A 26,583-nucleotide genomic window follows, 5' to 3' on the forward strand; every position below is an offset into this window, starting at 1 on the left:
AATTGCTTGGGGTAATAATTGTTAGATCCTGAAATAGGTTACTGATGTGATCGTTTCCTTGCCTTTTTTAAATGTCACCATCTTGAATCATACTTATTGACACTTGTCTTCCTGAGGCTTTTGAGTGCATCGAATGTGTGCAGATTTCGTTTTGGTTAATTTCATTGTTTTCTGGCTTTCATTTAAAACTGCCCGTTGGCATTTACCTGCCAGGGTGGAGCTGGAACACATAAAGCCATGTGGGTTGATAAAGGTCATTTAGTCCTACCAATTAGAAAATAAACTAAATAAATAAGCTTCTGGTTAGGGATTCCACACACATTTTTATTGTATTTGTTTAGTTTTAAGGATTGAATTATTTTACTCATGAGGGACAGAGAGGTAGGCACGTAGGCAGAGGGAGGAGCAGGCTCCCCATGGGAACCCAACTCGGGACTTGATCCCTGGAACCCCGGCATCAAGGCCCAAGCCAAAGGCAGACTCTCAACCACTGAGCCACTCAGCGTCCCCTCCAACCCCCCCCCCCTTTTTAAAAAGGAAATGCCAAAGGAGAGATGGTTCCCCCTGCAGAAGTTAATTCGATTCATTAAAGGGCTGAGAATTCCTCAGCCAGAAAATCAGCTTTGTAGCGGGGCATCGGGTTGGGATGGTGCGGATGACCAGGAAGAAAGACTCCAAGAAAGAAGATAAAAGAGGAAAAAAGAAGTGTCTACATGGGTTTTTATTTTTGCTGTTTCTAAATTTGCACGTGTGCTCCTCTTCCATATCACTGGAGATTCCTAATGAGAACACTCATATTGCGTCTTAAAGAAATCCAGTGATGGGGATCCCTGGGTGGCGCAGCGGTTTGGCGCCTGCCTTTGGCCCAGGGCGCGATCCTGGAGACCTGGGATCGAATCCCACGTCGGGCTCCCTGCATGGAGCCTGCTTCTCCCTCTGCCTGTGTCTCTGCCTCTCTCTCTGTGTGTGTGACTATCATAAATAAATAAAAATTAAAAAAAAAAAAGAAATCCAGTGATGGTTTTAAAGCGATCTAAAGCAGAGATGTTCTTAAAGCTCTTTGAAATAACGGAGTTAGTTGGCTTTCCAGGTGACTGAGATCGTAGGATCTGGATTCGGAACAGGCGGTTTTGGTGGTGGCGGGAAGAGAGGGGGTTGCATCAGCCAAGATGTGACCACTCTGTCCCTTCTTCCGTCCCGGGCGATCCTGAGAGCTCTCCAAGCTCGTGATAAGGGAGTGCGTGTGCTTTGCATTTCTCTAAGGAGCTGAGGGCATCCATCCAAATAAGCGCCTCTAGGGGTGCGGGTTTAATGAGCCAGGGAATTCTGATGGGGGAAACGAGATTTTTCAGAGGGAGCCGGGGGAAGCGAGTGCAACCTGTGCGGGCGGGTGGGCCGGAGAAGTGCAGGCTTTCCCTCCTGCTCGGCGCCCACAGCCCCGGGTCGGGGCTCCCGAGTAAGGAACCAGGGATGTCAGCTGCGGCCCAGGCTCCGAGGAACCCCGGCGGCGGCTCGCGGGCTCCTCCCGCCTCCCCAGCAGCGCGGCTCGAGTCCTCGGGAGCTGCCAGTTGCCAGATGAAACCTGAACCCGGGCTGCGCCTGCGGTCGGCCCCGCTCAGTGGCTCCAGCCTCCTGCGCTGCGCACTCGCACTCGCACGTTCGCACAATCCCTCTCTCTAACTTCTGCGGCTCTTTGCGCAACTGCTAGGATTTCTCAAGCGCGTGTGGCAACTCGGCCGCGCTCCGGGGGCAGCGGGCGGGGCGCCGAGGGTCTCCGAGGCCCCGGGGGGATCGCGGCGCGCAGGGCGGCGGGGAAAGCCCCGCGGCCGCCCCCGCCCCGCTCCCCCCGAGCCACAGCTGCGGAGCGCCCGGGGGCACGGGGCGCGACACTTCCCCTTGTTGCGGGAAGTACAGCGGCCGGCCCTGCCCCCGCCTTTGCTTTTCCTTTTCCCTCGGCTCGTCCTGGGAGCCTCTGCGCTCGGAGCAGCCGCCGGCCCGCGTCCGTGGAGCGCCCGTGTGCCCGGGCCCGGGTAGGTGAGGGCGCGGGGCGCGGGGGGCGCGCGGGGGGCGCGCGGGGGGCGCGGGGGCTGCGGCACAGCTGCGAGGAGCACCCGGCGTCCCGGGCCCGGCCGGGGGCGGTAGTTCGTGCTTCTGGCCCGAAACGTAGATGGATTAATAGAAAGTGTGCAGGTCATCTCACCTCCCATCCATCCCTCCCCCCCGCACCCCCCTTCTCTGTCTGTGGCCGCTACTGCCTTGGAGGATTCCCCTAGACAGCAGGCACGCAGAGGTAGGTACCAAGGACGAATTCTTTCACCGCAAGCGCAAAATGATTGGGAATCTGGTGAATTTCGAGCCACCCAGAAGATCTTGTTTAGATTTTTTTAAGGAGTGACTTTTTGAAGGCGTTATCCATCCTCTCCTGGGTATGAATAGGTAATTTGTTGTCCTTAAAAGAAATAGTCTGGACTGTGTTTCTTTTCTAAGTCCTCAAATAGAAGGGGAGATACTACTCTAAGAGTAAGATTTCTTGCAGCTATTAGGTTTTCGGTATCCACTGGTACTAGGGAGCCCGGACTCCCTGTGTAGTCTGTGTCTGTTTAATTCATTTGAAATAAAAGATAATCTCCAAACTATTTGTGTTTCCATCATAGTTTTTGTTACTCTCTCTTTTAAAAAACAAAACAAAACAAAACAAAAAACCTTGGCAAGACATCATCACTTCATCTCTTTCTAAAAAGAGGAAATGCATAAATCATATTGGGTATTTGGGATATAAAAGTAGTAAGGGGCTTGCTTACGCGTAAGTAAAACAATGTGTGTTACTGTGTCTACTAAGGAAGGCAAATTAATTGAAGTCTGGGGATGTTTACAGTACAGTTAAGAGATTTACGCAATTATTGAGAAGAAGATGGACAGACCGATTAAGCACAGTCTGTCCCCTGATTCTAATTAGAACTCAAAGCCAACCCTTAAGGGCAAGAATGGATGTTGGTATTAAGCTGGGCATCATAAAACACAGAGAATTAATAGATTAGAAAAAACCAGAAGACAAGTATAAAGCCACATCAGACTTGCTAAGATCTCGCTCTCCCTTTTATATTTCTTAATACTTCCTCTTCTCTGGGGGGACATTTCAATTTCTAAGGGAGCCCAACAATACAATTCCCCTTCTTGTATTTCTGGAGTGCCTGACCTTCAGGTAGCGAGTCAAGGAATCTGTTCTTTAGATCCATTACTGTGTTGTCAGAGAATCACTGTAGACATCCTGGAGGACTGAGATATTGGCAAAACTTTAAAATAAATAGCATTCCCCTTCCACTCCAAGGAGGTATGTACTTGGTGGAAGACCTTTAAGTAGGAATAAGTGATAAACGATGAGTTTTTTAGATTTGGAATTTAGTTTGAGGTATGTGTAAGGAATACACAACTAGTGTGAGAAAAAGGAAGGAGAACCTGTAATTTTTTTCTACATCTGAAAAGCTGTTGAAACTCAGTCTGTCTTTGGCTTCCAACTGTATTATTTTGTTTTATTACCTAATCGCAGGGATTTGGAATTGAGAGGTGGATGGTTTCTGAGTAAGAATGTTCTTTTGTGCTGTTTCTGCTGGTGAATTTGAACCATTTGAAAACACAACCTGATAGTAAGTGAGGAAAAACTAAGTTCTCGAGGAAAACAAAACAAAACAACAACAACAACAACAACAAAAAACAAATAGCACTGTACCCTTCTAGACAAGAGTGTAGGTTTAAGTGTAAAAGAGAAAAGCATTCTGGGCTTAATCTCCAGTGGGTTGCTTTCTGATTTTGCTTGGTATGGCAATGGCCAAAGCCCTGAGAATTTTTACTGGTCAGAGCTTTATTTACTGTGTGCTCCTAAACTCTCTAGGATGGAGGGTGGGGGGGTAAGGGAAGGGCAGGAAGGGGAAGGAATGTGCAACAGGTGGTAATAAGTGGTTTGAGTCTGATTACTTTGCTGTCTTGGCCAAAGCCTACTTGATGTTTACCAATAGTGCCTTAGTAGTTTTGTTGTAACTTTCTGGCCCATTCAAGTATGTTTTCTTTTTGGCTTATTAATGCCCGGGTTGGCTTCATAGGGCTAAAAGCAGGCAGAACTGCTGCAAAATCCAGACCAGGCCTTTTGTTTCTGTTTTTAGGGTTTGCAGAGCTGTGGGGTCACCTAGCTACCTGTAGTTATTTCCCCGTGGTATTTTTCAGCTAGTCGTGAAGTGTTCTTTCCTGATGAGTTGAGCTTATATAATACTGATCCCTTCTTTCTGCCACGTGTCAATTTTTGGTAAAGGTAAGTGCTTTGGAAAAACCATATGGAGAAGGTGGATAGAGCCAGTGGAAGGCACAGCCCCTCAATTATTCACACGTGGGTATGGAGGAGGTTGACTATAACAAGAACCTGAGGCGTGTATTCTATAATGGTCACATGTTCCTGAGAAGAAAAGCATACGGGATTTAAAATCCGAAGGTGCTTGTTTTACTCTTAAATCAGTGGCCAGAGGATTAACATTTCTCCCAGCTGGAGAAGAGCATTAAAAAATAAAATTGTAAATAGTCAACTTTGCCATGAAGTTAATGCTCTTCATGTGAAGAGTTCAAGGCTCAGATTGAGTCTTGAAATGGTGACCCGCCTGTCTTTGCTACTTGAGCTCAAATTTTATAAGATTATGATGGCTTTAGTGGCTAAGGCAAAGCACATTTGAAAGTGGGGGGATTGTTCTGATTCAAGGAATGTTCAGTTTTCAGAAGTTATTGTGTACATGTGAGCTTTTAAGCAGCATCTACACTGGACTGTGGCATTGCTACAATTTATAAAAAGGACAGATCTAATTGTGTCAATCCCTTGTTCTGAAACCTTTGATGATGGATCCCAGGGTCCCAATAACTCACAACATTAACTCTAAACTCTTTAGTATAGTGACTAGAAGCTTTTCAAAGCCCTTACTTTTTAGTTTCTTCTTCCTGCACAAGGACTCCTCATTGTTCACACTTCAGAATTTTTGCTCATGGATTTCCATTCTCCAGGAATTCCCTTTGCTTGGAAAGTCCCACTTGATTCTTGGTGGCCCATTTCAACTGGAACTTTGGGAGAATTTACCCAATTCTATGTAGGAAAGATAAACCATTTCTTCTTGTCTGTTTCCATGGTGTTTTGAACATACTTTGAATAATTATTTTTTAATAATTTTTATTATTAAATGTTACTACCAACCAACTACAATGAGTTCCTTAACAGTTATCTTGGGGGTGGAGGAGCTTCTGTATCCTAGTGCCCAGCCCAGTGTCTGAAACGTATAATAGATACGTGTAATTGTTTCCTTAATAAATGGGCAAGTAAAGTTATAAATGAATAAAGTACCAGTGGACTGCAATTCACTTCATTTTCCAAAAGTGACAATGCTACGAAATATAATTCGCTTCCTAGATCAACCCACACATGCCTGTTTAATTCCTATGATAGATAAAATCTGTGCTTTTGAAATTATAAAGCAAAAGCAAAGCAAAAAAACTACTGTGGAATCATCTTTTTCTTTTGAAAAACCACAAAATATACTTGAGTTTAAAGATAATGGAAACAGTTTTAATAGATATGCATTTTTCACAATTGTTTTTTATATTATACTATAAAGTCTTTAATCTATCAAATCCCAGTGGGAGGTCCTGGGTTTGGCTGTGAGGAGTAATAATGGAATTAAATTTGGAGACTCTGCTGCCTGTGGATGGGCAATCATTTTAATTAATCAAACAAAATAGAAATACTAATTTTGCCTATTTAATAATTATCTTGAGTGCTAGTGCTTGGAGGAAGTTGGATTTAATTAAAGGAGAATGTGGAGGTGGATGGAGAGGAGGAAATTCAGAGGGGCATCTGTTTTCATGTTACTGATTTTTTATTATATTAATTTTTAAAAAGATTTTATGTATTTATTTGAGAGAGAGAGAGAGAGAGAGATAGTGACAGAAATAATGAGCGAGGGGGAGAGGGATAAGCAGGCTCCTCACTTAGCGGGAGCTAATGTGGGGCTTGATCCTAGGACCCTGGGATCATGACCTGAGCTGAAGGCAGATGCCTAACTAACTGAGCCACCCAGGTGCCCCTATTGATTTACTTTTCATCTCATTTGAGCACTTAGGCAAATCCAGAGTTTCTTCCTGAAAAACTTTGTCTTACTCTACAGTTATTTCTGCTGCCTGTCATGTAGAAGGTTATTCTCCATTGAACCAATATACAAATGGACTTGTTTCATGTTCAGGCAGTAATACCTCTGTCACTTGCCTACCTGTACTGTTTAGCTCATGGTTTGTCAATTAAGAATGCATAATGCTTGTGTTTTAGTCACCAGTCAGGGACCTTAAGCTCAAATTGTTCCTTATATAATATCTTTGAGAAGAGTAGAAGAGCAAGCATTGATATTTAAGAGTAATTGTCTACTCAGTTTCCTAAATCTTCCATGCTCTCTATTTTTATCAAATTATATGACCAGAGGCTTACCTATCCCACTCACATTACAACACCTGTTTGTTACATTGTCTTCATCATGCTAGGCTATAATGTAGTGCTCTAGATTTTACCGAGTCAACATAAAAGAGGTGGCATGCAAAATACCTTGGCACTTTTTGTTATGTATTTCAATATTCTTTGCATAAAGATCTCTGTAAATTCATTTTTGCTTTTACTACTTTAAAAACTGTCTCTTATGATTAACTAGTGTTGTTTCTTTTGTTAAAAGAAAAGAGACTAAGAAATAACCATGTTTCTCATTTGGATTTGTCACACAAGAAACTCAGAACTAAATTTGATGCTTACAAGAAGACCTAGACAAGGCTACAAGTAACAGTTGGCATTCTTTTATTCACCTATCATACCTATACCTTTTAACTAAGTTAACTCAAATCCATTATGGAAATACATTGAATTACCTTCATTTTGTATATGTTTCACCCTTTTTTAGATGTGTAGTTAAGTATTTATAAGTCTCTATTTTGTAACTTCAGTTTAGTATTTTAGAGCCAATAATTTTTCCAGATCTTGTGTGTGTGTGTGTGTGTGTGTGTGTATGTGTGTGTGCGTGGTTCCTAGAAACATTCTAGGTACTGTTTTTGTACTCCCTGGATAAAATAGACTTGCCCCAAATGTTACATTTCTTGAAAAGCTTAGAGGAGGAATCATGTCTGAATAATTTTGAAAATCAGTATTTAAGGCCATACATGTGTGTTTCTTCAGTACATGTATCACAAGTGTATACAAGAGTTCCCTCGGAGATTTCTGAGAAACAGAAAACATTCTTTTTGTTACAAATTAAATCTATCAATAAATTGAGGCTTATCCCTATGTAATTGTGGTTGCCCCCCACATTGGGTTTTCAGAAAACAAAGTAAGTTTTCCAACTTCCTGGGGGAAATTGTCCTGAATTTTTTTTCTTTCTTTGAGTCTCACAGACTCTCATAGTGATAATCACTCTAATGAATTAAGTACCTACTAAGTACCAAACACTCCACGAGTTGTTTTTACATATATGACTTATAGTTCTAGAAGAAATTAGAAGTGATTAGTAGTTCTAGCAGTAACATCTGTTCTATTTATTTCAGATATTATTATCCCCATTACCTGAGAATGTTTAGGCTTTGGAGAGATAAAGAAGCTCACCTAAGGGAACATAGAAGGGAGAGAGTCAAGAACCCAAATCATATCTATCTAAGTCCAGATAGCCTGCTATTTTTACTATATCATCTTCCTCTTTGTCCTTTTCTATTCTTAATTTTAAAGTATTAAAAGTCTGTGTGTTTTATGAGTTTGATGTACAGTACGGACTACGGACCTTGGTCTCAACATGATCTCCATGAACTCGCCTTGGTACTTTCTTATGGCTTTTTCAGGTGACTGTATCTTGTGCTGATGAGTTGAGGTCCCTGGGGGGAGTTGCCCCTATTAAGGTTCTCCTGTGAGAAAAGAGATTCCAGAAACCTTTTAGACTGGTAACTGAATCAATTTACGATCAGCCTGACCAGACTATTTTCTGGTGAGAAGTAAATAGAAAAGGTATGATCCATGGGGTTTCAGTGATCTATCCCTATTACTTAATTCCCATATGTGGGACATAAACCCCAGGAACTCTGTGAGCAAGAGGTGGAGGTGGAGGAATGAGAAGGAGCAAGTGGTCCTTGGTCAGAGGACTGGAGGCCCAATTTAAGAAAGCTGAAATACAGCATGAAAGGATGATTTTCTTGGAGGGAGCAAATGAGAAGGGGAGAAAAGTTGAGTTAGTGGTGGTAGTACTCACTGGTCACACAAAAGTGAAGTGAGCAAAGGGGAAGTGATTTCCAAGCCAGTCTTTCTCAAGGAGGGACATTCACTACAGGGCCTGTGTTGAAATGCATCTCCTGTTTGTGAAGATACAGAAGAGACTGCTCCATCCTCCAAAGAAGACCAAAGGGTCACCTTTTAGTGTTTCATTCATTCAAACATGTTTCCCACATGATGGTTTAAAAATTTCTCACATGAAAGAACTTCTAGAAAGAAAAGATGAGCCAGAGAAGTCAAAAGAGCCTGATGTTATCTTGTTGCAACTTCATTTCATAAATCTAGAAATAGCCATATGAGTAGCACCTTCAGAGTTTCATTTGGTATTCAAACCTCATAAAGATTCAATTGTAATTGTAAAATAGTCAATGCGGTGTTGATGATTTTATATAAAGGCATCTACGGGGTATCCAAAAGGACTCAGCCTTCTCACAATTGTGATTTGCTGATTAAAGACTTCATCTTTTGGTAACAACTTATCATTTCATCACGGAAAAAAAGAACTTTTCTGTATTTTTGCTGTTAGGTTCAAGGTGGCAGATTCCATGGCAGAGCCTTGGTTTTTGGTTCCTAGAGACAGGTGGAAACCACAAGGAATTATGTGCATGAGGAGTTCTGAGAACTTTTGCACAACAGGTGAAGCTGCCAGAGAGGATGGATGGGAGAAGGACAGTAGCAAGGTCCTAGGATAACCTGATATCCTCAGAAGCCAAGGAATAGAGAAAAGGCCAATCCAGAGACAACACTGGGACTAGAAGCCAAGGGAAGGGAGGCTCTGTATGGTGTGGCAACTGAGAATGTGGTCTCTGTCTGATAATAGATAACAATTATTGGAGCCTTACTATGTATAGTCATGCCAACCACTTGTGGTAGGTCATCATCCCCTTTAATTCTCACGGCTGCCACTCGAGGAGGCCCTGTTATTATTTCTCTTTTATAGATGGGAAAACTGAAACTTGGAGAGGCTTAGGAACTTACCAGAATCACACAACTAAAGAGTAGAACTGGGTTTCAAAATGAAAATATCTCACTCTGAAGGAGAGATCTTTGCCATTATGCTCTGGAATTCGTTCTCTGTTCCAACATGGCTCTGAAAACGCACCAACTTTGTGAGCTTCGGCAGGTTGCATCATCTCCTTGAACCAGAGATTTCCACTCTATGGATATGGGCATTTAATAATAGCCCCTTAATAACGTTATTATGGGTTTTTAATTTATGAAGTGAGCAACACTTGTAAAGAGACTGGGAGGGTATCTGGCACCTGGTATCAATGCATGTTAACAGTTGCTATTATCAAATTAAATGATGAACATGGGAGTCCTGAGCAGTATTTTTCAAACTGTGGATTTTGATCTATCAGTGTTCATAAAATCAAATTAGTGGTTCCTGACCAATGTTTCTTTTTAAATGAAAAGGAATAGAAAAGGATGGAATGGAATGGGGGAAAAATCAGGATTCGTTATATATACTAAAAGTAAGAGTTTCAAAAAAAAATAAATAAAAGTAAGAGTTTCATATGTTTTGATTTCTGTTTTGTGTTGTGTGTAGGTGCATCTTGCACACTGGGTACAAGTGAAAAAAATACATTTCTGTTTACTAACTGCCAAAAAAGTATTGTAAAAAATCCTTTAAAGCAGCATTTTTCAAAGTGTGGCCCGGGAGCCAGTAGCATCAGTTTCACCTGGGAACTTATTAGAACTGCCAATTACGGAGCCCCACCTGTGCCCATTCATGTGTGTTTTAACAAGCCCTCTAGGTGATGAAGGATGATTCTGTATTCAAAAGTGGTATTTGGAATTCATGAAAAAATTAGATAAGGCTATATGTAAATTATTTAAGAATAGCTAAGAGTACCTGTTGTATTATACTGGCTAGGGATTTAAATTTTCCACAGAATGCCATCCCGTGTTATATGACTTGTTTTCCTCAATTTTTTCTATGCTGTCTGCTCACAGTGTAGGTGGCTGAGTCCCACGGACATCAATTAGTTTGTATGTAGAAGGACACTAAGTAGTTAGATAACCATACTTTCTTCTAGCACTACAAGATTAAAAGGTAAAATAATTCTTTTGAGTAGCCCTGAGCCTTGAATATCTAAGTTGTGTTCAATTTGAAACAGTTTAATGATAATAGTCCAGATGCCTGAACAGCTGCAAAGTTAGGAATTAAGAGCTCATAAAAAACTGCACTCAATATTTTACTAATTGAGATATTTATTTTGAAAAGCACATGCAGACAAGAAGACATTGACAATCTAGTTAATGTAAAACTAATACTGATGATAAAAAAATCCTTTGGGTAAAAATGAAAATGATAGTAATTTTTATACTGGAATGTTTTTCTCCTCAAAGGAAAGAGTGAAATAGTTTAAGATATTTATTTATTGAATGCCATGTTACTGGTAAGAGAGAGTGGATGCTATTGGCTTGACCAGTCTTTATTCATTATTGTGTTTAATGTAATTTACTGTTATATTTGCTTTTGGGTTGGAGGGTGTGTGTACTGTAAGACTTAAGAATATACTCTTTGAAACACAGCATCCAAATTCACTAGAAAAGACTTGAGGACTTTCTTTGACATTAAAAAAATAAATATTCCTTTGGATTTTTAAAAATTTCTTTAAACATTTTTTCCCCTGGATTTTTTAAAAAGTAGCTTTTCAGTGGGTCCCTATTATTAGCATTTAAAAAGTTTTTAGTGATGTGTGAAAGTATTTTTCGAGACAAAAGTGTCAGGGAAAACGAAAGTCTACTTTCTGGCTCACCACAGGTGAAATTTCATATTTAATGGTAGCTTAAGAAGTATTTCCAAAGATCCTTTCCTGCTTTGTGTTCTGTGGTTAGAGAAGAGTGGGAGCGGAAGAAAGAGGGGAGGTTGTGGGCTGGATCCTACTTCTGGTATTAATTAGCATCTATGAACTCAGGCAAATCATGTAGCTTTTCTGGACTTTAGTGTCCTTCTCTGTAAAATAAGAGGATTGGAATAAATACTTTCTAAGATTGTTCCAGCCTTGAAAAAGTTTCTGTCACTATATGGTCATGTGTTCCTTTTGAGCAATTCTGGTGAGGATATGGCTATGTATGGCTATGTGTACATATATTAACAGGTCCCAAAAAGCAGATGTTTGACTTTATAGAGGAGTGAGGATTGGAAGCCTTATAAATTATGTGACAAAGTTTAGCTTGACCTTTCCTTGATAAATTTCATGTACCACTGGGCTAGTTTTCATCAACTGTGGGTTTGGTGGCATTTGAAAATGCATGAGGGTGTTCTTGGTCATCACAAAGGTTGAGTGAACTGGTATTTAGTGCCCAGAGGCCAAAAGTGCCACATGTCTTGTAATGTGTGTGATAGTCCCTCACTACAAAGAAGCTTCCCTCCTTGAATTGCAAGAACGTTCCCATTAGGAACTAGCAAATGAAGTTAAAGGACTAGTTTTAACTCCATATTTTATAAAGTCTTCTGGGAAATTGGAAATGAAATTTTGTATACTTTTTGCGGTTTCAGTAACACAAATGCAAAACAATATCTATTCTTAGATGACAACAGGTGTTTACGATGCATGGGAAAGAGTGCCTCCAGCTCCCTCCACTATATATTGACTATGCAGTAAGAAAGGCAGGAAAAACCTCAGCTTTGTAGTACGGTGTGCAAATATAACTTAAAAACATACTAAGAATAGTTTTTTGGGTGTGAAGTTCCTCCTGACAGCCATATTTTTAATGAAATGGCTTATAGAAGTTTCCATTCAATATAAGTAGACATTTCTCTTGTCCAAATAAATGTTCTGATTAAGGCAATAAATGCATAGATTTGATTCTCTATGTTGAGAAATACCACCTGCCTAACAGTTCTCTATATGTTGGTGAGTGACATTAGGACTTCTGGTTCCCTGTCTGACTTCTTCTGTAGTTGGGTTGACTTTGCCATATTCCAGGTCAGATTAAGGATGGAATCCATTTAGCAAGAGTGACTTTTCCAGGGCAGCCTCAAGAACTTTGGTAACGTTTTCAAATTTAATGTGAACTTTGCTTTGGAAGTACTTAAATCACAGGATCAGTTTATTAAAATTATTTCATCTATTTTATCTCCTTTGCTTGTCAAGTCCTTGGTTTTTTAATGTGATCTGTATACTTTTAAACTATTGCTTATATTCAGCTCTTAGAACTGTGACTATGTTGGATGGATAAAACTGTTGTCTAGCAAACCAAAGCCAACCTGTTATTTTCCAGGAATGAAAGGGAACCCCTACTTTCCCTCCCTTTGGCGAATCTGGGACTTAATACCTGTAAGAAAAGAGGGAAAGGGAAGGGAAGTTGAAATGTGTAACTTCCCTTTTCCTATAAATTTGGTAAAAATGTAGACTTCAGGGGAAGGTTGAAATTACAGAATTAAAAAAAAATCTTTTTGGTAATCTTTCATGTTCATCATCCATGCTAGGCCTCCACAATTAATGTTACATTCCCCTCAGAATGAATTTTTTGGACAAAGGCCCACTTAGAAAATAGCTATAACCATTTTACTTCAAACTCAATATGGAAAGTGAGTTCAGAGTGATGTAGGTGATTTGTGTGGTTTGCCTCCCAATTCAGTCTGGACAAGGCAGATGAGGCTCTGGAGTTTTGGTGACTGATTTTCCTACCACACTGCCCTATTCCTCAGAGGCCTTCCACACTTTGGGTCCTGGAGACAACTAACTGCAAATGCTAGCCTAAGGCAGCCAATGCATACAATGAATCACCTCCTCTTCTCTGCAACTAGAAGGGTACTTACTAGTGTACCTTCTGGCAAAATAGAGAAAACAGTCACTCATGGGTGTTTGGTGTTTGGTTGTTTAGGTGAGGAATTGTGGCTGAGAAAAGTACAAGTGAATCTGTAACTACAGTTTGTTTTTTTTTTTTTTTAATTTTATTTATTTATTCTCGAGAGACAGAGAGGCAGAGACATAGGCAAGGGACAAACAGGCTCCCTGTGGAGAGCCTGATGCGGGATCATGACCTGAGCCAAAGGCAGACACTCAACCCTTGAGCCACCAGGTGCCCCTGTAACTACAATTTTAAAAAGTATTTTTGCTGAGCCTAGATTAACCCTAAAGGCAGCTGAAAAATATAGCATATTAAAATCAAGGTGTAATTTATACTATTTTCTGGTTTTAGTTACATTTTAAAACAAATTCATTGTAATAATATTAATTATGTTGAATCCACCTAATATGAATGTTTTCTCAACACACTGTAGATTTTCATTCAATTCAGTCTTCAAACCATACTACTGCTATACATTCTTCTCTTATATTATGCTGTTCATATTTTTGAGAAACCATGAAGTAAGCCTGATGATATTAAATAGTTAAAGGATTTCCTGCAGAAATCAAAAACAAGAATTAACAACAACAACAAAAACTGGTTAATCTCTTTAAGCGCTGCCTTACAGAGTCAAATGATCACTGAAGGTGAGCAAATGGTGGGGGGAAGAGGCTTCCGTTCCTGGCAACTGCTGTGTAAGGCTGAGAAACAGGGAGCCTTCTTTCTGTGCCTGCTTTTATTATCTCTCTGTTTGCGGTCCCATCCTCTACTGTTTAATTTGTGGAACATTCCAGGGAGTATCCTTAGCTTCCCTGACATGAGTCTGGGACTGGGGCTTGATGGCTCTGAGGGACTCCTTTCTGAAACAGGGAAGGACAAATAGAGCCAGTTGGCTGTGTAGCACATGGCTCAGCTGGTTGAGACAGCCTTTTCAATGGGAGCAGGTGAGATCTTTGCCATGGAGCCATGGGATGCCAGAACATGCTGCCCCATGCAGCTTTGCAGGTAGTTCTGAAGAGTGTAGGATGCGATCTCAGGAAAGTGGGGGTTACTGCTGTATCTCAAAAGAGAGACTGCTACATGCTTAGACTTCCTTCACATGTCTGCATGTGGCTCAGTGGTATTACATCTGGGACTTTGCTTCTGATGTATTTATTTTCAAGCACATTAGTGGCTTGTGAGGGGTAGTTCTTGTTTGGTTAGCAAATAACCCTCTCTGGACAGATGTATAGGAATAATAATAGTGGCATACTTTATGCTGCTGTTTTCTGTGTGTTTGATGCAATAAAGATTTTGTTCATGTCTTAGAGCTATGAAATAAAATTGTATCGAACTATTTTGTGAAAATGCCAAGCAATTAGCGGATGGTACCATTAATGAGCTGTATTATTAACGTGAAATGCTAAAATAATTCAGAAAGAGTAAATGATATGTAAAGGTCATTTTACCCTGATCCAGGAGGGGGTGGGGATGGAGGAGAGGTGTAAAGAGAGAGAGAGAAGTAAATACACATGTGAGGCTAAGGGGGAATGGACTGAAATTGCTGGTGATGTTTCCTCGGAGTCTGGGATATGCTGCATTAGAGCTGGTGCTGCCATTTGTCAAGGTTGTCAGGGAACAGATCCTGTGACTGCTTAAGGGACTGGAGATTGATCCCTGATACCAATGTTGACCCATAAACTGTAACCAGAATAATTAGGGCTGTGTTTACAGACTTGGGGATAAGCAGCAAATGCCCCTGGTAACTTATTTCCAATGGGCCAAATTAAATTTTTATCTTAAATCTTGGCTTTGATTTGAAACAAAGGTATTAGCTGGGTTTTTGTTTTGAGTTGGTGGTTCCTTACCTTACAACTTCCTGCTATTCCACTGTGCAGTTTCCAGAGAATTCTCTGTAGAATGCATTCACATAGGAATCTGTCTACCTGCCTGCTTTCGGAGAGACTGAATTCTGTGTGGTGGTTGATTTTAATCAGAGGCAGGGAAGCCCTATTATTTTTTGACGATTAAGAACTGTAGTAAACAATTCATAGGATGTTTGGCAGTTTGGGGTGAGTTCTTAACCTGGCAGCCCCAACTCCTATTAGAACCGTATGTTTGCCTCTGTGGCCTGAGTGTAGTCCTCTGTTTATGGTGAATAAACGGCCACAAACGAGTCTACAGCTTGTTTGAAAACAATTTTTTTTAAAAGCAGAACTCGTATGAATTATATCATAAAATTCCTCATTATTATATAACTTATTAATGAATTTTTTCCCCGTAGAGACCGTCTGATAGAATTTTGAGTCTCAGATATTTTAATCTTTATGTTTTTAGGCCAACACAAATGCTTCTTTCTGCAGACTGCAGTTTACCTTTTGTTAATAGGTTTGTTTATTTTAACACTTTTCTGATATTCAAGCATGATTGACTTTTATTTTTTCATTTATGAGTGGTATTTATGAGTTAGTGCAAGACTTGGTATTCTGGGTTGATCAATTATCCTATTATCTTGCTTTATTCTCTTCAAAGTTTTGACTAAATTGTGCATGATATTAAATGTCTTGGGCTTTATTACATAAAAATGCTTTCTTAGACTAATTTTAAGTTGCTAATGTTTTCATAATTAATGGCTTTTGAGATTATAATTGTTTATTTTTTAGCTTACTGATGATTAGTATGGTATATTTCTTCCATTCAAAGCAAGACTTTAGGAAAATAACAGTTCTGTTCCTCTTGTTTCTTCTATTTTTTTTGTGTTTAACTATAAATATCAGATTCATAAATTATGACTACAAAAAATGGTAATGGAAACATGTCTCTCCTGCTATTAATTACCACTTACTGTTCTGTGACTTTCTTCCTCATTTAATATTAATAAGTCAACCAGGCTTTATTTCAGTTCAGGTGTTATCTAGAAATCACCAGGACTCCTAGAGTCTGTTCACACCCACATGGCTGCCTAGAAACTAGACTGAAGAGAGCAGTGATGCTGGGCAAAGGTCCTGAGAGGTATTCTGAGTGGATTAAGTCTTACTGGGGTCTTGGAAGCAAAATTTTTCATCTATACTTTGGTTATAAATCTACCTTTGCTTCTTGGCTTAAGGAAAACACTGGCCAGAGTGCATTGTTGACCAGAAGACCAAAGATTCTGTCTTGTCATGACAGCCTTTAACTCCTCTGAGCATCCATAATGCCATTTCAGAACAATGAACCTTAGGTTCCCTTAGAAGTTTCAGCTGCTTCATGCTCTGAATTCTAATGAATTCAAAATTGTATTGAGCAGATGACAGCCCCGTATCAACATCCCTTACCTCTTGCAAGTTCCATGTCTTGCTTTAAAAGAAAAAAAGAGAGAGAGAGAGAGAGAAACCAAGAAACAGACTGGTATTCTAGAGAATAAACTGATGGATACCAGAGGGGAAGTGGGTGGAGGGGTGGGTGAAATAGATGCTGGGGATTAGGGAGTTCTCTTGTTGTGAGCACCAGAGTATTGAATGAAATCATTGTTGTACACCTGAAACATACATAACACTGTATGTTAGCTATACTGTAATGAAAACAGAAACTTAAGGAAAAAAGAGTAAATGATACAACATTACTATATGCTTTTTACTATCCTAATATCTTTCATATTGATTTAAGTCTCTCACATATGAAATGAAACAATAGAAAATAGACTTTTCTGACTATGATGAGATAAAGTTTCATGAGAAGCCTCAAGATAAGGAGAGACCTAAGCCAAAAGTAGATACTCCAACCTGACAAGCCGTTTTGTTTTTCCAAAAGATGAGACTTGGAAATTGCAGTGTATCACAGTCTCTTTCCCTGCTTTGTTTTTGGGCTTCAGGAAGAGGGAAGGGAGCTAGAAGGACCAGAGGGGTTGATGGGAAATGCTAAAAAGAGGAGAAATAGCCCAAATCAAGTAGCAGTTGAGTCCAGAAAAAGTTTATTGTGATAAACTTAATAATCTGGAACTCCATAATCTGGAATTATCAAGTATGAGGGCAAATTGACTTCTATCAGAATGTCTATTTTCAATAGTGTGTCTGAATTTAGTGCCGTATAACATGAGAGGTGTTACAAGCATTTTTGGATGCTCAGATAGAGGAATAATAGTGACTCGGTACTCGGGTTTCTCTCCTTAGCTGTAATTCACGAGTGTCAGCGTTATTTCTCTTGGATAGAGAAAGACAATTTTAATCCTTTAATAGTACTGCTTATTTTATATATATTTGCATCTCGTTTTGATTTGGTAGCTTCCAAACCCTGGGGAACGTATGAAGTTGTTAGGCTACTGTTATTCTTGTTGTGAGATTTTGATCTTTCATTTTAAATAGATAGTGAACTCTTTGTTTTAGTGAATGCATTTTCCACCATTAGTCACACTCAGTGGTTACAGAGTTCTGTTTTCTTTTATACAAATGCCAACATTTTTGTAACTTCCTGGCTAACGGAGTGTGCATGTTGAAAGTTACTGAGAACCATGAAAAGGAAGAGACCACAGGTGTTTATTTACTGAGGGTAAATAAGAGACTCATTGATATGGTATCATCATCTTTTGTCTGCAGGAATCTAGGAAAGCTTTTGGTTGCATGTGCCTTTCTGGCTTGGCAGTTGTAAAACAAGAACAGCTTGTGAGTATCACCAGTGACAGGGCCATCAAGCAGCAGAAATAGGACCATCACAACCACTGTTGATTTGTGCATGGGAATCTTTGGTATGGTGGGAATGTTTATTTGTTTACTTTTCATAACCTAAAGAACTCCTTCCTTAAAGAAGTCTATTTCCCCTCTGGCTTTTGAGAAGATTATAATCTTTTGCATGATTTGTTGATCACCTTTTGACCATAAGTGTATTTGATGTCATATCGGACAGGTTTCAAGTTCAACAACATATAAATAAAAATGGCCATGCAACAATGTGAAGACAAGCATACTTAAGCTCCAGGGTATATTTAATTGTAATAATAAAAAAGCACAGCCTTGGGTGCTTCATGGTTCATCACATTTTCCTGTGAGTTTTGCAGATTCCTAGCTATAGACATTAGCCACCCATATGTTGGTGGTCACAAGTTGAAAATCTTTAGGGAAATTGTTATAACCAGTGTCTTTGGTGAAAGTTTATCCCTTCTGGGAAAAGTCTTACCTACAAAATAGAGATGAGATTTATGGATAGACGATGAAGGAATTAAGTTCTTTTCTAAAGTTCAGAAGTGGACAAGGAAGGAAGGAAGTCATCTCAGGCCGAGGTAAACCCATGTGCAAAGAAACAATGCTGTGATCAGAATATTAGGAGACATTTGGTAAATGTTCAGGAGTTTGGGATGAATTTAGACACTGCTGATGAAGAAGGAGGAAAGGAGTGAAGAGATATGAAAGGGTTAAAAGGACTAAACTTGGTGACTAATTAATGGAAGGAGGTTAGAGAGAAGGAGGTTGGAAAGACCCTACCCAGCTGAGCTTATTAGTCACAGATGTTAGTGACTACATCTCATTTTGCCCCATCCGTTTCTGAATAGCCCGATTAGGGCATGAAATCATGTGCTTTCGTGAAGCCTAAAAATACAGTTTTGTGCCTCAGCTCTGTCAGTCATAAGAGCAAGTTTGGGGAAATAACTTCTTTGGGTATTAAATTCTAGAAAAGAACATTTATGTCTCAGAGATCTTATAAAGACTAATTGGAAGAGAGAAGTCACTTTGAAATAATTACATACATGCAAAATGTGTTGTTGTCCACTGCTATTAATTGTCAGCATTAAAAATGTGTATTTGCAAAAGCAGTTCCACCATGTCAAATTAAGCAATGCAATACTGAGTCCCCAAGTTTTTAGTTATACTGTTGTAGCAATCTCTGTACACATCGTAGCTTTGCCATACACTTGGGTCTCCCCCAGCATTCCAGTCCCTTTTCCATCTTTTAAATTTCTAATCTAAACAAGAAGTAGTTATGGTTGAGTTCCTTTTTCTCTTAAGTTGGTTAATGAAAAGTGTGCAGTACTTCCTTTTATCCAAGTAAAATAAATGTATAAGCCATGAGGCAGGCTAATAGTTTATTTTCTTTTCTTTGGTGACAGGAACAAGGAGATTTTTGTGAGGAAACAAAATACTTGTTTGCAAAGAATCAGTGTTAATGTGTCAAAGGTGACTAAGATTTTGAATCCCATCCAGATACCTACTACAGGGGAACTAAGGACACAGTAAAATAATGGCCATCTTGACTACCTGGCTTGGCTTTTCAGACTAGATTTCCATGTGGCTTGTACCCTGGTGATCTGGGCCAGGTCTCACTCAGGTTTCACAGACACGACCTTGCTCCTTTAACCCAACACTAAACAGCCAAAGGGGTTGTGATGTTATTTTCTCTATGACCTTCTTACTTTGGTATTCTGAATTTTTCAGTTTTCCTAATGGGAAAAGGAAGAAAACTGTGCCATGTGTCTGGGCTGAGCCTCATGCTGAACCATTTAGGGAATGAGAATCCACTTCCCCAAGAAGGGAAATCCATAGGTCTGATAGACTATCCTGGCCATAAGAGAATGAAGAGAGCAAAGAGAGAGAGTCTTTCTCCTTGAAAGCCTAGGGCAAAATTAGAATCTTTGGAAATAGGGCTTTGGACTCGACATTCTAACAAATTTCTCACATGAGTTTGTGTACACAGAAGTTTTAAAATATGTGCTAAAATGTCTTCCCCTAACTATGGTCCTTTTATGAAAAAAAAGTACAGACATATATAACTAATAAGCACTTATCTACATTCTGAGTAAATGAAAGAGACCTCTAAGAGGTCACATGGCCTTATGTGGGGAAGAAGTACCTGGGAGCCTAGAAAGCCTTTATCATTCTTTCATTCCTTCTTTTCCTCCTGCCTATGGTGAAGACTCAAGGTCAAATATACAAAAACACAAAAAGTTAAGGTGCATTCTCAAGGGGTCCAGATGAAGAGAGCTCCCACTTAGCTTGTACCCTTGACTGGACCCAGGATTGGCCCTTCCTTTGCTTAGCTACTATGATCATCTCCCATTATCACCTCTTAAAGGAGAGTCCCATTAAATAACAAAGTACAAACCAAAATAAGAGAAATAAGCATATGTTTTACACATTGTTGAAGAAGAAATGTGGATAGAGATTGATCTAGGTCTGCGCTGTTTAGTATGGTAGCCACAGCTTTTGGTGCTAGTACAACTGAGGAACTGAGTTTTTAATTTGTTTCCAATTTTATTTCACTTAATTAACTTATAGTTAAATTTCAAAACATATTTTTGTAATTACTAAAAATAATTAAGGGACGCCTGGGTGGCTCAGTGGTTGAACGTCTGCTTTTGGCTCAGGTGGTGATCACAGGGTCCTGGGATTGAGTCCTGTATCAGGCTTCCCGCAGGGAGCTTGCTTCTCCTTCTGCCTGTGTCTGCCTCTCTCTGTGTGTCTCTCATGCATAAATAAATAACGTCTTAAAAAACTAATAATTAAGTATTTTGGGGGGAATAACTAGGTTTCTGGAAATCTACTTTTTAAACTGTAAATTTTAAATTTCATTCCTAATACCAATCACGTATTTCTGATAAAAATTCAGCCTGCAAATTGAGATGTGCTGTAATATACACTGGATTTCTAAGACTTAGTAAAAAGAATATAAAATATCTCACTAATGTTTTTAATATTGCTTACATGTTGAAATGATAAATTTTTGGATACATTGGGTTTAAATACATTATTAAAATTAATGTCACCTGTTTCTTTTTCTTTTTCTTCTAAAATGTAGACAGTAGAAATTCTATACATGGCTTTCATTATATTTATGTGGGACAACACTGATTCAGATGTTGATGACAGTCCCATATTTCCATAGTATTAGGTACTGAGAAGTCTAGTGTTCCATGGTATTCATTTTAATGCCATGACTCCAATAGAGAATAAACATATATTAGGTGATGACAGTAAATAATTTTATGTCCTTAGAAAATAGTTTGACTACCCTCTAAGAATACAGATTAATAACCAGGGCACCTGTGTGGCTCAGTTAGTTAAGCAGCTATTTGGCTCAGTTTCTGTCTTACTTTGTCCCTTTGCCCTACCCCCTATTCACACACACTCTATCTCAAATAAATAAATACATCTTAAAAAAAATAAAAGGTGGAGATATAAAAGGAAATATATATTAAAGGACTAAATTGTAGATTCTAATTGTTTGGAAATTTAGGGGAAAACCAAACAAATGTCAACTGAGGGTTTCTAAAGTGAAGGCTATTGGGTGAAGATGCTTCTTGAACTTGGATGGTCAGATTTGCATGGCCCTCGAGAGAGAGCCCCTGGAGATTTGCTCATTGGCCCACTGGGCTTTCTTTTGGGCCATTGATCACTTCCCTATAACTTTTACTTGCCTTTTTACTCACTGGGATATGAATTCCTTGAAGACAATGATTCTATTTATTTCACCTTACCTATCCCAAAGCCTTTGGTGGCTGGCACATGGTGGGTATTCAGTTATATTTATGAATAGCATCAATGTCTGAATGAATACGTGAGAGAATTCTCATTGGAAGAAAGAGAATAGCCCAAGAAACAGTGGTGGGTATGAGCATAAGAGATATGAGTTGCAGAAGACTATTATGGTTCTACTTTCTGATCTAAAAAAATGGAAGTGGTTCCCAACTTCTTCTGAGATCTTCACATGTTAAGAGAAAGGACTTGGTAAACTGCAATGTACTATTAAATCCTAGACTTCACTATTATTCACCCAGGGACAGGTTCTTATTCATCTTTGTAATTGTCATAATGCATAGAAAAGGATAGTCAATGAATGAATAGTTGTTTAATAAATGAATCAATTTGTTAATCAAATTAAACAATGAATGGGAGGCCCCAGTCTTGCTACTTCTATATTTCTATTTTCCACCTACCTGAGAATGCAGGTAGCCCTCTCATTAGAAAAGTGTTTAAACCCTGGTTAAACTTTGAGAAGCTTTGCATCTTTGCTTACGAATAGAGTTCATGTATATAAGTGCATGAATATGTTCAAATCTCTTTTGATTTTTCAGTAATATTAAAAAAAACTATTTTTATTTTTTAATTAAAAAACAGTTTAAAAAAATAATTTATTATTTTGACAGAGAGTGAGAGAGTACAAGTAGGTGGAGCAGGAGGCAGAGGGAGAGGAAGAAGCAGACTCCACGATGAGCAGAGAGCCTGACATGGGGCTGTATCCTAGGACCCTGAGATCATGACCTGAGCCAAAGGCAGATGCTTAACTGACTGAGCCACCCAGGCGCCACCCCCCCCACCCAAAAAAAAAAAACTTTTTTATACGTATTCTTTGGTCATTAGAATTGATTCAGAGTTTTGAAGTTTCCAGATGTATAGCCTCAGGATTGAGTTTTCCACTGTATAGAAAGCATATTTCATTTAAAATACACCTTCACATTGCTCGTGTGGTTCTGCTTATGCAAAGCGGGTTGGGGAAACATAAAGTATCTTTCCTGAAATCCTGATTCAAATATACCCAAGGAAAATAATTTGAGGGCAGCAAGGGCAAGGTTACTATGAAAAGAATGCATTAAAAATTCTAATTAAAAAAAAAAGATGCCATCTCAAGAGAGATATTTGCAGAATTGAGTGGTTTGTTTTGAAGGCTGTAGGAGTGATCTTCCATTCTTCAATTATAGCTTTCAAAGAGTATTTCTCTGTGATGTACACTTTCTCTATCTTATAATTTTATTTGTCAATTTTACCTCAGTAAAGCTGGGGGAGAAAAAGAGCGTTTCTCTGCCGGACTCTTAAGCATTGAGAGTCACTGCCTGACCTAAGGCTAAAAGGCTTAAGAAGAGTTTTGTCACCACTAGCCAATGAGAAGCACGATGCAGGTCCTACAGATAAAACTGCAGCATCCTGTCTCCAAGCTCTGAGCAATCATCTTGCGTAATACTCCTTCCTTCCATTTTCACCACTGTCAGTCTTCCCCAGGCTGTCACCATCTGCTGCCTGGGTCATTGCTGTTTTGCGCAATGGTTTAATATATCTGCATTTTGCTTTTGCTGCAGTGAAATTCATTTTTCATATTGGAGCCAGTTCAGTCAACCACTGCTTTCTTCCTATCTTTCCTCTCCCACGAGGCTCCACTGGCCACTTCTTGCGGGGACTTTCCAGTCATAACTGACCTAGTCAACTTTCTTTCTCCATGTGTTCTTCCCCACAGGCTGGTCTTTCCACTTCCTCCACCCACATTCCAATAGTCTGTCCTTCTCTAGGCCTTTCCCTGCCTGGAATTCCCTCCTCTCTCCTTCGGTGAGACTGGTCAGCCCTGGGTCCCGTCCTATCTTTGCATGAAACCTTCCTCTAGTCTGTTCCTGCAATGGGTGATCACCCCATTGTCTACAATGTTAGAGAATTCTAGCTATATAAGTGATTTTTATCATTTATCAAATTCTACTTCCTAGTATTAGCTTTCATCTGCATGTTTTAACTGGCTATTGCTTAATTGAATTAAAAACCCCAAAGTATGAGAAAAAAGGGATGCCTAGATTATAAAAAGACATGCACACATTAAAAACATATGTGATGTGTTGCAGAAAGAGGAGACATTTATCAATATATTAAATATAGAAACATTTTCTAGCACTGAAAGTTGAAGCAGTACTTGAAGAACACTTTCTCTTTGAGATACTCTTCCTTTATTTAGGTATTTGGAAATGCTCATGTGCTCTAAACTAGCAGAATGTTTATTCTTAAAGCATAATAAAAACCTGCTTCAAGATCTGCAACTTTAATGCTGCTGACTTTCCTTTCGTTTTTTCACGATGCTTTTCCTGGTTTGAATTTATTAAAGGAGAATTTTACTTTGAACCCCCTATCTTTTCATGTAATTTTATATCATATATATATTTATATTTATGGTACATAATAAATACATTTATAATTATATATACTTAAAAATTAAATAAGATACATTAAAAAATGCTACTTGTGTAGTATGGGCTGTTGTAATTATGCCCTTTACTGGAGAAGCTCTGCTCCTAATAAATATCATGTTGTAACAGCACAAACAGAATGGTGACAAGATGTGCCTCCAAATTTATGGCCCTTGATCTTTACTATCCAGAAATATTTCTCAAAGATCAAACCACAACACACTTGGCTCTTGGCACTAGAAAACTTGGGCTTTAATGGTGATCAAGTATTGCATGTGATGTGGCGGCTCTTAAAAGGGACTCTTCAACAACACGATGGGGATATACACTGCTCTTTTGTTTCAGAAAACAGACTTTGCCAAGATTGAAAAAAAAAAAAAAAGAAGACACTTTATAAGAGTATTTTCCTCCTTTGAGTTTTTGATGGTTACTTACCATTATGAGAAAGTGTCATGGGATGTCTCATTTCATTCTGTTGAAGCAGCCACTGGGACCCTGAAGAAAATGTCTGCCATGCATATCAGTAAACAGAAAGACAAAGAATCTCACACCTTCACACAATTCAGATAGTTTTTTTCTCCTTTACTGACCCTCCTGCCTCATCTCTTTTCTCCCCTCTTTCTCTTTCCCCCCAACCTCTACCCCCCATCTAATCTCCTTCCAGGTTCTCCACAGGCTTTCCCTCCTATCTTTACCCTCATTCTATTTCCTCTGCTCACCTGAACCTGCTTTTCCTGGTCTTTCTTTCTCTATCACTTTCAAGATAAGGTATCCTCACTGTATCTTTCCTCTATTCCCTGAGTCTGTATTCTCTCTACCTGTTCTTTCCTTTGCAGCAAAATCCATGTCTGTGGTCTAGTAAATTGTTGGCTGCATAGGCTCATGTATCATGTGAGCTTGTCTTGTTTGTCCTTTCTACTATGTGTTTGTTTCTTCCAGATGAGTTCCTAGAGTGTGGTAATTTAAATAAAACAGTTGAATGGCCACCCACAAAATACAATGACTCCTTTTTTAAAGATGAAAATTGCTTTAGGATAAATGTTGGCCATTTCCATCATTTAAAAGGCTATTTTATAAAATATTTTAAAATAACTACAAAAATTATGTTTACCACAGGTGAGGCAGAGAATAGGAACTCTGATTTAAAAAAAAAGATCTCTTATGTGGATCTTTGTGTAATTAGAATTTAATAAAACTGAAAAATTATATCTATTTTTCATGTAATTGAATATTTCTTTTATCATCCAGGAGAGACTTTAAGCTGATGTGGTAATAAGACATGGCATGCTAAAAAAAAAAAAAAAAAATACATGGCATGCTGAAGGCATTAGAGTTAAGCATTCCATTAGTCTTCTTTTTTTCCACCTGAGATTTATTTTTTTTTAATTTTTTTATTAGAGTTCAATTTGCCAACATATAGCATACCACCCAGTGCTCATCCTGTCAAGTGCCCCCCAGTGCCCATCATCCAGTCACCCCAACCCCCCGCCCACCTTCCTTTCCACTACCCCTTGTTCGTTTCCCAGAGTTAGGAATCTCTCATGTTCTGTCACCCCTCTCTGATATTTCCCACTCATTTTTTAAATAAATTTATTTTTTGTTGGTGTCCAATAGGCCAACATATAGAATAACACCCAGTGCTCATCCCATCAAGTGCCCCCCTCAGTGCCCGTCATCCAGTCACCCCCACCCCTGCCCACCTCCCTTTCTACCACCCCTAGTTCGTTTCTCAGAGTTAGGAGTCTCTCACGTTCTGTCTCCCTTTCTGATATTTCCCACTCATTTTTTTCTCCTTTCCCCTTTATTCCCTTTCACTATTTTTTATATTCCCCAAATGAATGAGACCATATAATGTGTGTCCTACTCTGATTGACTTACTTCACTCAGCATAATACCCCCTAGTTTTATTATGTCAAAGCAAATGGTAGGTATTTGTCGTTTCTAATGGCTGAGTAATATTCCATTGTATACATAAACCACATCTTCTTTATCCATTCATCTTCCGATGGACACAGAGGCTCCTTCCACAGTTTGGCTATTGTGGACATTGCTGCTAGAAACATCGGGGTGCAGGTGTTTCAGCGTTTCACTGCATCTGTATCTTTTTTTTTTTTTTTTTTGCATTTTTTTTGCATTTTTTTTTGCATCTGTATCTTTGGGGTAAATCCCCGACAGTGCAATTGCTGGGTCGTAGGGCAGGTCTATTTTTAACTCTTTGAGGAACCTCCACACAGTTTTCCAGAGTGGCTGCACCAGTTCACATTCCCACCAACAGTGCAAGAGGGTTCCCCTTTCTCCACATCTTCTCCAACATGTTTTGTTTCCTGTCTTGTTCATTTTCCCCATTCTCACTGGTGTGAGGTGGTATCTCATTGTGGTTTTGATTTGTATTTCCCTAATGGCAAGTGATGCAGAGCATTTTCTCATGTGCTTGTTGGCCATGTCTATGTCTTCCTCTGTGAGATTTCTGTTCATGTCTTTTACTCATTTCATGATTGGATTGGTTGTCTCTTTGCTGTTGAGTTTAATAAGTTCTTTATAGATCTTCGATACTAGCCCTTTATCTGATATATCATTTGCA

General features: G+C 39.2%; 1 protein-coding gene across 2 annotated transcripts in view; it reads left to right on the forward strand.

Annotated features, from left to right (window-relative positions):
* The window catches only part of ARHGAP24 (Rho GTPase activating protein 24), a 732,927-nt gene that overhangs the window by 229,378 nt on the left and 476,966 nt on the right, over window positions 1-26,583 (forward strand). Inside the window, exon 1 of one of the 2 annotated variants that reach the window (XM_072810776.1) lies at window positions 1,851-2,030. The exons of the other annotated variant lie outside the window; for it this stretch is intronic. The gene's annotated coding sequence lies outside the window, so the exon portion shown is untranslated. Of the gene's footprint in view, window positions 1-1,850; window positions 2,031-26,583 lie in introns of those variants that run through there. 2 annotated transcript variants of the gene reach the window in all.

This window comes from Canis lupus, chromosome 33 (assembly GCF_048164855.1).
Source record: "Canis lupus baileyi chromosome 33, mCanLup2.hap1, whole genome shotgun sequence".
Lineage (NCBI taxonomy): Eukaryota > Metazoa > Chordata > Mammalia > Carnivora > Canidae > Canis > Canis lupus.